A 12,040-nucleotide genomic window follows, 5' to 3' on the forward strand; every position below is an offset into this window, starting at 1 on the left:
GAATTTTTATAAAAGCATATACAAGAAGAAAATAATTGAGGGTGGTGGTAGTGATACTAGAAAATCTGAGTTGGAATTGTACTTGAATGAAGAGTTACAAGATGATTCTTCCGACTTTGATATTTTGATGTGGTGGAAGGTCAATTCAGCTAGGTTTCCCATTCTTTCTCAAATGGCACGAGATATATTGGCTGTCCCAATTTCAACTGTTGCTTCTGAGTTCGCCTTTAGCACCGGTGGAAGAGTACTTGATCCATATAGGAGTTCTATATCTCCTAAAGTTGTGGAGGCTTTGATATGCACCCAAGATTGGCTCAAAATTTCAAAACAACATATATTTGTGGAAGAAGACCTAAGTGAGATGGAAAAACTTGAATCTGGTATTTTTCTGCATTCTATTCTTAGTTATTTTAATAATTCTCTTATATAGATTGTATTTTACTAGAATTTGCTAACAGTTCTTTGTTTTTTTTTCAGAGTTTGCAAAAGCTAACATTGGTACTGATGGTGCGTGTTTGCCTGCTTTAAGTAGTAACAAGAACATCTAAACTTTAAATTTTGTTGTTTCATTTTTTTTTATCTTGTATTTATTGATTATGTTCTAATAATGTTTTATTACTTTATTTGATTTGTATTAGATTCTGATTTATCTTTGTATTTCATTACTTTGTTGAAGTTTAATGAACTTTGTATTAATACATTTTTTTATAAATTTTTCAGGTCCAAGTCGAGTCAACTAGGACGGGTCAATGGTCTTTTTTGAGATTGCAAATGCAGGAAAATGTTTTTTGGATGTAAATTTTTGTTAATATCACACTCTTGAATATTAATTTTTGTGGATGAAAATGTCCAATGATACTATATGGGCTGCACATTATTTTTTGTGGATGATAATGTCAACATCCATATGTAGTCAACAGGTGCTAAATATTAACTTTTGTGGATGAAAATATCCATAGTATAGAAACTAGAAGTATTTAGTTCAGTGACATTGAACTTTGGATATGGATCACTTATTTTGGTTGATGTGTGACTTTTGTTGAATGAAAACTTTGGTAATTAATTTGACTTTAGTACATGATTTTTATGTTTTTTGGTTGTTTGGTCACTTCAGTGGCTTTTGATCTTTAATAAAAATATAGAAGAGAGTTTTTTGGTTATTCGGTTGGTAACCGAACCGAACCAAAAAATTTCGGTTTGGTAAATTTCGGTTACTACGCTTATTTGGTTCGGTTATCAAAACAAGTGATAATTCGGTTTGGTTAACCGATAGTTCGGTTCGGTTAGTAACCGAACCGATGCTCACCCCTACTCATGGCATCCGCCATTAACTTTCCTCCACCAGAAGCTGCGGATCTCTTCTTCTTCTGCAGGGGAAGATCCACGACTTCTTCAGCAGGACGTTTTCCAGCACTCTTCTGGGGATCCGCCACCTGCGTATCCTTCTGGGCCTCTAGCTCCTTTTGCTTCTTACGCATCTCTACAAGGGTGCGACTGGCCTTAGACAAACCCCTAACAAGGGAACAATAAAATAATCAAAGTTCAAAAAAGAAACAAGGTTACCTCCATCTAGTTGTGTAAACTTCACGTAAGTAATCTTGTCCCCTTCACGGCGGATCAGTGGAATGTCATTCATCATGAAATCCAAGGCGTCAGCATATGTCCAAGCATCCGCCTTTATGTTTTTCATGAGATCCGACACTTTCTCATCGTTGTCCGTTAGTATACGCAAGTCTCCAGCCATATGCAGAGGTTTGGCATTCCAAACCAACGGAAATCCCAGAGGTTCGCCCACTTTTATCTTCACAAAGAAAAATCTTTCATCCCAGAGATGGACATTTGACATCTTACCGCAGAAGGGCGAATAAGTCTTGAATTTAGCAAAAGTGTAAAAAGACTCGGCCTTTCGCTTTGTGGGTTTGTGAAGAGACCGGAAGACTCGAGGGTTACAGACTACCCCTAGGTTCGAAGCCAAATAACAATCCAGGGCCAAATCTAACCAGCCATTTGGATGTAGCTGGCAGACAGTGATCCCAAAGTACTCCAGGATATCCGCCATCATTTTAGGAAGAGGAAGACGGAATCCCCTCTCCACATGGCAGCTGTAAACGGACAAGTACCCTATTGGCGGACAGGCAGGTCGCTGATGGACAGCCGCCAACTCTATCTCGTAATCCTTGATCCAAGGATAACGATCCGCCAAATTGGCTAGATCCGAAGCGCTCATACGGGATGAAGTAGACTCCGCCCTCGGCAACTTTTTTCTAAATGAGGTTGAAGGGGAAGCTTCCATTCCGAAAAGCCTCATAGAATCTATTGTCGAAGCGATATGGGTTGCGGCAATGGGAAAGTTCTGAGTCCTAACTAAACGAGTCTGATAGCTACTACTCACCGAGTTGCACAACTCGGTTAGGTCACAACTAGCAGTACTTTCGGAAGAATTGGAACTCTCGGAAGAGGTAGTCCAGCTAATTATGGTTTCAGAGGAAGTGGTCAAATTAAAGAGTTCGAGGGTAGACTCAGAGGAAGAACTCATAAACATCCAAAAAACAAAGCGAAAAGGTTCACTTACATGAGAGTTAAGGGGCTCTGAAGATTCTGGACTCCGGAAAAAGCTCTGGAAAAACTCGAAACAGGATGAGAGAGGAAGACGCAAATGAATCGGAAAGAGAAGAAGGAGATGGAAGAAGACACTCACTCTTACCTCGAGCAGTGCGCCTATGACACTTGTCGCCTAATGAATGGCCTAGAACAGAGTGATCATAAATGCAGTTTATCATGACGGCGCGCGAAGAAGCTCAAAAGCCCTAAAGGACTTCAACGGAACTTGGGGTGGGGGGGGCTTCTGATAACGTCGAGATATTATCCAAGGGATCCAAGAGGATATTTACCAAAACGGCAATGTATTGGGAACGCCGGGGAAGCAATGGCGTATCAAACAAGTCATCTCAGTGGTAGATCTCCTAGATTCCGCCACACGTTATCCGTAGTCAAACCTACGTGAGATCCGCCTATGCATCTCGATCCGCCCGCTCAAGCCGATTCCCAATAAAGGCAATTAATGAACCGTTAATGAGCTAACAGCCACACTTAAGGGAGATCCGTAACCGCCATTAATGAGGCATTAATGGAGACTTTCTGGTTACTGGGAGTTACAACTACATGGCTATAAATAGCTTTCATCCCAAGCTATTGAGGTACACTTTTTCTCACGTTCACACACACTTTGTCAATTCAGTTTATTATTTATCCCGATACTGACTTTGGCATCGGAGCTTCCCCCCGTCGAACCCAACGACGCCCCCCCCCACAGGGAAGAAATCCGATCAGAAGTTCATCGCTAGTCATCATAACCTTATAGGATAATAATAGGAGTAATTTTAATCTCATTAAACCTCCTAACTTATTTATCCTTTTATTAATTTAATTTACAATCATAATCTAATTAGAATTGTTAAAATCAAATTAAATTATTTATGTATTTTCATACATAAAATCGCCCCCCTCTCTCTACTGGGCCTTAGTGGACTCAGTTGGGCTTCCATCAATTAATTAACATTTGTTTCTCTTTTGGGCTTCAAGTCTTATATGTGACCCATTAGGTTCTTATTGCTTCTAGCCGTATGCAACTATTAAATTAATTTTCACAGAATTATATTTAATCTTTGTATAACGGAATGAGTACGCGAAATGTGATTAGCAAATCCGAAACATTCCCCCAAAGCTATAAGAAGACAGGTTGATTCTGTCGTTGCCCTTTCCGTATTAGTTATAGTATAATTCGATCCTTTATCAACTACATCCTTGAACTGAATCTTATGACTATGGATAATGTTAAGTCACATATAGCGAGACGTTCGTTTTACTTGTACAGGCCGAGTCAACTCCAATTAGATAGGTTAAGTGAAATCTGTATTTCAAGTCTTAAGCTATCACCTTGCAAGGATTTAGAGTTGAGTCTTCCACAAGCGATCCTTGGACGTATCTCCCATTTATCGGGAGTGACAAATGCTCAATCCAATGTATAATTATCCTGCAATTACTTCCTGTGATACCCAACGTCTGCCGTTCACACCCCAGAGTCATCTCTGTTATGGATCGTGTTACAACAGGATCAAAGCATCACATTCCGTAATCCAGAATCACTAATTAACATTCCTTTGCATCCGAGGATTACTTATATCTATTAATACCAATGAGATGAACAGGTGACAAGGATGAACCTACCCATCCTGTTATCTCAAGTCGGGTCCCCAATCCTAATGAACTCTTTTTTCATTGCATCCACGTAACTGTCCAGATATTTGTATATATGAAGCTTGTGAGATCAGCTTTCTGTCTCGACAGAAGACATTGTTACATGCAAGTCTCATCAGTGATATGTCAATCCTAAACATATTACTTGACTTGGGGTGGCTTTAAGTTTATTAGTTTATTATAAAGTTTCGTCTCACTTCATGCTTGTATGAACACTTTATAATCACTTTAAACAAACTTATGGATTTCCTTTTATCAGACTTTATTTAGTTCTTAAAAGGGATTGCCTTTATATAGTTATGAAACCATATCTCATTAAAACAAATGATATAAAGAACACTTCATTTACATTAAGTTTGTATCCTAGAACAATTGTCTATAGGACACTAAACCCCAACATACTCCCACTTGGACTAAAGCCAATTGTTTCTACAACTTATCCCAGTAGAACTAAGATGACGATCATGTACTTTCTGGGTTAAGAGCTTTGTCAACGGATCTGCAACGTTGCCCTCAGTAGGTACTCTTTCTATTCTCACATCTCCTCTTTCCATAATTTCTCTTATAATGGGGTATCGCTTCAGGTAATGCTTGGATGCATTATGAGACCGTGGTTCCTTTGCTTGCGTAATGGCTCCATTGTTATCACAGTACAGTGTAATGGGATTTACAATGTCAGGCACCACACCAAGTTCAGTAATGAACTTCTTAATCCAAACCACTTCCTTTGCTGCTTCCGCAGCAGCGATATACTCTGACTCGGTCATAGAGAAAGCTACGCTTCCTTGCTTGGAACTCTTCCAGCTGACCGCGCCCCCATTCAAGATAAGCAGGTATCCTGATTGGGATTTAAAATCGTTCTCATCTGTGAGATGACTAGCATCTGAAAATCCTTCTATTTTCAGATCCCCTTCTCCGTACACTAGGAACACGTCTTTAGTCCTTCTCAAGTACTTAAGAATGTTCTTGACGGCATTCCAGTGCTCGTCTCTCGGATTACCTTGGTAATGACTCATTATACTTAACGCGAACGCTACGTTAGGTCTAGTGCAAAGCATAGCATACATAATCGAACCGATTGCGCTGGCGTACGGGATTACAGCCATGCGCTTCTTATCATCTTCGGTTTTAGGACATTGATGATTGTTTAACTTTACTCCATGTACCATGGGTAAGTTACCTCGTTTCGATTCAAGCATGCTAAACTGCTTTAGCACCTTTTCGATGTATGTAGCCTGTGAAAGACCAAGCAGTCTTCTTGATCTATCTCTGTAGATCTTATACCAAGTATATAAGCTGCTTCACCAAGGTCTTTCATGGAGAAGTTACCTGATAACCATACTTTTACCGACTGTAGTAGAGCTATGTCATTTCCCATTAATAATATATCGTCCACATATAATATCAGAAATGCAACTGAGCTCCCACTTGCTTTCTTGTAAATGCAAGCTTCTTCGCAATTTTGTTCGAAACCAAATTGTTTTATGGTTTCGTCAAAACGCTTGTTCCAGCTTCTTGATGCTTGCTTGAGTCCATAAATGGATCTCTGAAGTTTGCAAACCTTGTTTGCATCCTTTGATATGAAACCTTCAGGTTGCATCATATATACATCCTCAAGCAGGTTTCCGTTTAGGAAAGCTGTTTTCACATCCATTTGCCAAATCTCGTAATCGTAGTGAGCGGCAATAGCGAGCATTATTCTGATTGATTTGGACATAGCCACAGGAGAGAAAGTTTCGTCATAATCAATTCTTTGTTTCTGACGATGTCCTTTTGCTACTAACCTAGCTTTGTAGGTGCTAACCTTTCCATCCATGTCAGTCTTCTTTTTGAAGATCCACCTGCACCTAATGGGTTTTATCCCTTCGGGTGGATCAACCAAAGTCCACACTTGGTTGGTGTACATGGAATCCATCTCAGAATCCATGGCTTCGAGCCATGCTTTAGAATCTGAACTGTTAAGAGCCTCTTCGTAGTTTTCGGGTTCGTCGTCTAACACGGGAACCTCATCATCATCTCCCACTAGAAAACCATATCTAATTGGGAGTTCACGAACTCTTTGTGATCTACGAATGGGTGGCACTTGAGTCTCATCTAATGTGACTACTTCGGGTTCCTCAACCGCTTCTGTTGTTTCAGTCGGTATTTCTTGTTCTTGAACTTCATCAAGCTCAATCATGCTTCCCTTTTCTGTTTCTTCGAGAAACTCTTTCTCTAAGAAGGTTGCGTGTTTAGATACTATTACTTTCTGATCATCCGGATGATAGAAGTAATATCCCACAGTTTCCTTAGGGTATCTAATGAAGAAACACTTATCAGATTTAGAATCTAGTTTGTCTAACGGTATGCGTTTGACAAATGTTGAACAACCCCATACTCTCATGAATGAGAATGTGGGTTTCCTAACAACGAACAATTCATATGGTGTGGAACTAGCGGATTTAGTTGTACTCGATTTAGGGTGAAGAGGGCAGTTTCTAAGGCATAGCCCCAGAATGTCTTTGGAAGTAATGCTATGCTCATCATGGATTGTACCATATCTAGTAAGGTACGGTTCCTCCTCTCGGATACACCATTGTGTTGTGGTGCATAGGGAGGTGTCCATTGTGAGCATATCCCACATTCAGTTAGATAATTCAGAAAATCATCTGAAAGATATTCGCCACCTCGATCGGATCGAAGTATCTTTATTTTCTTTCCTAATTGATTTTCTACTTCATTTTTGAAGCATTTGAATTTCTCAAAAGCTTCGGACTTGTGCTTCATCAAGTAGATATAACCATATCAGGTATGGTCGTCTATGAAGCTTATGAAGTATCTGAATCCTCCTCTTGCTTGGACTGACATAGGACCGCATACATCGGAATGTATTAATCCTAGAGTGTCTGATACACGCTCACCTTTATTGCTAAAGGGTGTCTTTGTCATTTTACCTTTTAAACATGCTTCGCATGTTTCCAATGATTCAGGATCAATTGAATTTATAAGCCCATCTTGATGTAGCTTAATCATGCGTCTTTTGTTTATATGGCCTAAACGACAATGCCACAAGTAAGTTGAATTATCTAGCTTATGTCTTTTGGTATCAATTGCGAAAACAGAAATTTTGTCATCTAGCACATAAATCCCATTTTGTGATATTCCTGAAAAATAGAAAATCCCATCTCTATAAAAATCGCAATGTTTGTCTTTTATTGAAATATGAAAACCGTCGTCAACAAGACGGCTAATAGAAATAATGTTACGAGACATTTCTGGAACATACAAACAGTTCCCTAATTCTATTACAAGCCCAGAGGGCAAACTCAAAGCATAATCTCCAATGGCGATGGCGACAACTCTTGCTCCATTTCCTACTCGCAAGTTTATGCTCCCTTTCTTCAATTCCCTAGTCCGATTTAGTTCCTGCATATTTGTACAAATATGAGATCCACATCCGGTATCAAGTACCCAAGATTCAGACTGTGAAACTGTATTTATTTCAATATAAAACATACCAGAGGTTGAAGCACCGCCCTTTCCCTTCTTGAGGGAGGCTAGGTACTCCTTGCAGTTCCTTCTCCAATGCCCGTCTTTACCACAGAAGTGGCACTCTCCTTTGGGCTTCTTCACTTCCTTTCCCTTAGCTCTAGTGGGCATGGCTCCCTTGCCTTTCTTGGGATGTTTAGGATTGGGAAAATTCCCCTTCCTCTGTTGAAACACCTTTCTACATGATTTTGATTTGACAAAATTATTTATGTGAATGATAAAAATATTCCAACACATTAAATTTAAATGCTTTGATTTATTCATACTAATGTGTTTGTTCAATGTTGAGTTATTTGATTAATAAGCCAATTAGCTAAATGGACCCAAGGCCCATAAAAGAGAGTCCAAGCCTCACGGCCCAAGTAGACTCAAAACACCGTCGTACTGAGTAAGACATAAGCCCAGCAACAAGAAGGATCGAGAAGCCTTCTACCAATAGCTTCAAGATGAAGCTGCTGAGTTGAACGACAAGAAGTACAAGTCAGCGGCAGAACAGAATAAACTTAGAAACAAAGTATTTCTACTTTGGGTAAAGCTCAGAAGGTGCAGGAAGCTGTCTGGAAGACTTTGCCATAAATGTGGGAACATTCTGTTTCATCTGACGAAAAGCTGCTGAGTACTGGTGAAGACAGAAGATACAAGAATATGATTGGCCGAGGACGTTGAGCACGTACTGAGTGAAAGCGACAGGAAGCCGTTTTACTCCAACGGTTATTTCGAAATTCGAAATCACCGATGCCTCAAGTGTCACTATAAATAGGCCACTCAAATGCTTCATTCGATGCAGATCTTCAATCAAGTCGAAACGCTGACCAAATTGATACTTGAAGTTCTGTGAGAAAAGCAAAGCAAATCTTACACCAACTCCAATCTTGTGTAAAAGTCTAGAGTGATTTTATTCATCTAAAGTGTCTTAGCAATTGTTGTTTAGGACAAACACTTATCATTTCTAGAAGTATAGAAAGGAGAAGCTGAATACTCGGTTATAGTACTCAGCGGTAGTAATAGGAGTGAGTAGAGGAATAGAGGAAGGTACTCTTGTATACTCAGCTTCTGTTGTAAAAGGTTTCGTGCTCTACCTTTAAAGAGCTCATTAGAGGATTCAAAAAGCTCGGAACGAGTTCCGGGGACTGGACGTAGGCAGAGAGGCCGAACCAAGATATGTCTGCTGAGTAACATATTTCTAACCCTTAACTCCTTTATATATTGCTTGCTATAAAACTGACTAAGTAACAAACTCACGCTGAGTTAAGTGCATTGAGAAGCTGAGTTCAGGAATAGACTCAAGTGCTATCTCCTGACTCAAGAAAAGAAACAGACTTAGTTACCAGTTGACTAAGCTTGTGTCTTAAACTACTCAGCACTACTGTGTAAACCTTTTCTTAAAGAAAAGAAGTCAGCCTTAACGGACAATTTTTTTGAATAGTTCCTATCCCCCCCTTGGAACTAATCTTGTCACGTTACACAGGACCAACATCCTCTTCTTTGATCCCTCTATGACAAGAGCCGGTATTGCCTTGTCTTTCTTCATATTGGGCTCAACTGACTTGAGCATATTTGTAAGCTCTTCAAGAGAGGTTTGCAAGTCATTCATCTGGTAGTTCATGATGAACTGTGAATAACTCTCTGGGAGGGATTGAAGAATTAAGTCTATGCTTAGTTCGTTATCCATCGCGAATCTAATACTAGAAAGCTTGGTAATATAGCCAATCATCTTGACACAATGTGTCATCATAGATGTGCCCTCTTGCATCCTGCAACGATATAGCAACTTGGATATCTCGTAGCGTTCGCACCTAGTCTGTTTCCCAAACAGCTCCTTTAGGTGCATGATGATGGAATAGGCATCCATTTCCTCATGTTGCCTTTGCAATTCCGGTGTCATCGATGCAAGTATGATGCATCCTGCATGATCATCATCAGCTTTGTGCTTCTGGTAAGCATCAATTTCTTCGATGGGAGCATCATCAGCTGGGATAGGGGGTATCGTTGTATCAAGTACATACCCTATCTTATCGAACTTCAAAATGATTTTGAGGTTACGAAACCAGTCGGTGAAGTTTGAACCGTTCAACTTGTTATCAGTAAGAATGTTTTGCAGATTGGTTTTAGTCATGATTTTAAGAGTGTTTTAATTTAACCTGAGAGTGAGAAAGAGTAAACGTATGTTATTCATTTGCTTTAAAGTACATCAATCTAAAATTATAGGTCTTTTGATTCATTTTAAATTGCTCCCACTATTTTGCCAAATTAATAGCCCTCCATATTAATTCGAAGAATTTCAAAATTCCTTTAGTGATCTAGGATCCTAACTCCTGAGATTTCGCCTTGAGTTTGCTCAACAAGCTAGTCTCATTTGTTAGGTAGATTCATGTAATCAATCACATCTTTAATGTGATTCCCAGGTTATTGGGTTACTAACCACATTAGCAACTAATATGCTATTCATATTAATCCCAACCATATTGCCCATTAGTCTATAATAACACGAGTTTGCTAATCCAATTATCATAATCTAATTTAAGTATTACCCCATATTCATGAAATAACGATTTTCGATAATTTAGGTGTTACCATAAGACCCCGAGCTTGAGTTTGCTCAACAACCCAAAGGCCCCCAGTACTGCTGGCTGAATTATAATATTAGGGAGGGGCAACCGATTTTAATAACTTGCTTATTTACTTAACTTTTAATTAGTGAGGGATTTTTATTTCAAGTCTCATAATCTAACTTAGTCTTGATTTGCTTTAGCATACATCAGACACATACATTGGTGTTATGGACATATTATCTAAATTATTCCGTCGAGCCAGAGACGGAATAAAAGGCCAAACCTAGGGAAATACTAACTATTACATATTTCTCTTTAGGTCCTCCGTCTTCTCCATGGCGCCTCGAAATTACATATTAATTTCTATACTACTAAAGAAAACTTCAATTAACTTGAAGGAAATTAGATGAGAGGAGAAATTTGATGGACGAAATGTATATCGTGCAAAACTAAGGGCAAGTGCACCCCATCGTGATCAAGTAATAAAGAATAAGTAGAGTATCGTTCCCTCGAGGATTGTGTTTATATCTATTGATTTTTGTGAATTTCTATTATCTAAGCAATCAAAACTTGAATTGGTTGTGATATTAAACTAATAAATTTAAAACAATTAAATAAAGTAAACAAAGAAGGGAAATAAAATGAATTTAAATATGATGTAAATCACTAGAGCAAGGCTTCACCTAACCTAATGTATATAATCCACACTCAATCCTATCCAAGTTCTTAAGTTTTAATCTAGAGACGGTGATTATTTCCTAAAGTAATTAACCAAGCTTTGGTCTAGTCAAGATTAATCCTATTTCACATACAATTATCCTAGCTTTGGCCCAGTCAAGAATAAAGGTATAATGAAAGCATTAAGTTCTCTAAAATAACCCCAAAGTTAAGTCGTGAAACTAAACCCTGAAAAACCGCACCACATAGATACAGGTCTAAACTATGTAGTTCCATTAATTATCTTAGTGTCGGTCAACCAAAATCATTAATTGTAATTTAGCTAAATATTGATCAGATATCTAACTAGGAAATTAAGCTCCATAGTTTAATTCTCTATTTAATAAATTATGAACTTCGCCATAGCTCTAGCTATGGAGGACTTAGCTCATGGTAGATAGAAAGAAAACAAGAAATTTAATAGAAAACAAACTAGAAAACATAATTAAATAAAAGAAAAGAAAAGATGAAGGAGAATAAACTTTGAAATAGAACTAGAATCAGTTACAAAGGTAGAACGAAAATGAACAAAAAGAAAACTACAAAAAGTCTAAAAGAGAGCTAAAAAGATGTGGTGAGGCCTGTTCCATGTTTGTTCCAGGTCTGGTTTCATGCTTCCCAATGTAGGTATTTATAGTTGCACATGCCTTCATGCATTCATTGTAACCTCCAACTTTAATGCTATTAAAGAGAAGATTAATGGAGGATTGAATTCTTTGCTATAACTTCTTAAACATATGAAGAGTTGAATTCTTCTTTGCAACTTTTTAACTTTCATGTAATTAAAGGGAGCATTAAGTAGTGTAACTCCTTCTTGAGCATTCAAAAGACTCTTCAAATATTCATAACATTCCTTGGATGGTTGGAATTTATGACAATAAAGACTTATTTAAAGAGTCATGGATTCTTCATTCTTGAACTGCTACGAGGTCGCAACTAGAGGGAGTTCTGGTCGGGCAACTTTATTTACTTCAGTAATGATTCCA

The sequence above is a fragment of the Euphorbia lathyris genome, chromosome 5, assembly GCF_963576675.1.
Source record: "Euphorbia lathyris chromosome 5, ddEupLath1.1, whole genome shotgun sequence".
NCBI classification, from domain to species: domain Eukaryota; kingdom Viridiplantae; phylum Streptophyta; class Magnoliopsida; order Malpighiales; family Euphorbiaceae; genus Euphorbia; species Euphorbia lathyris.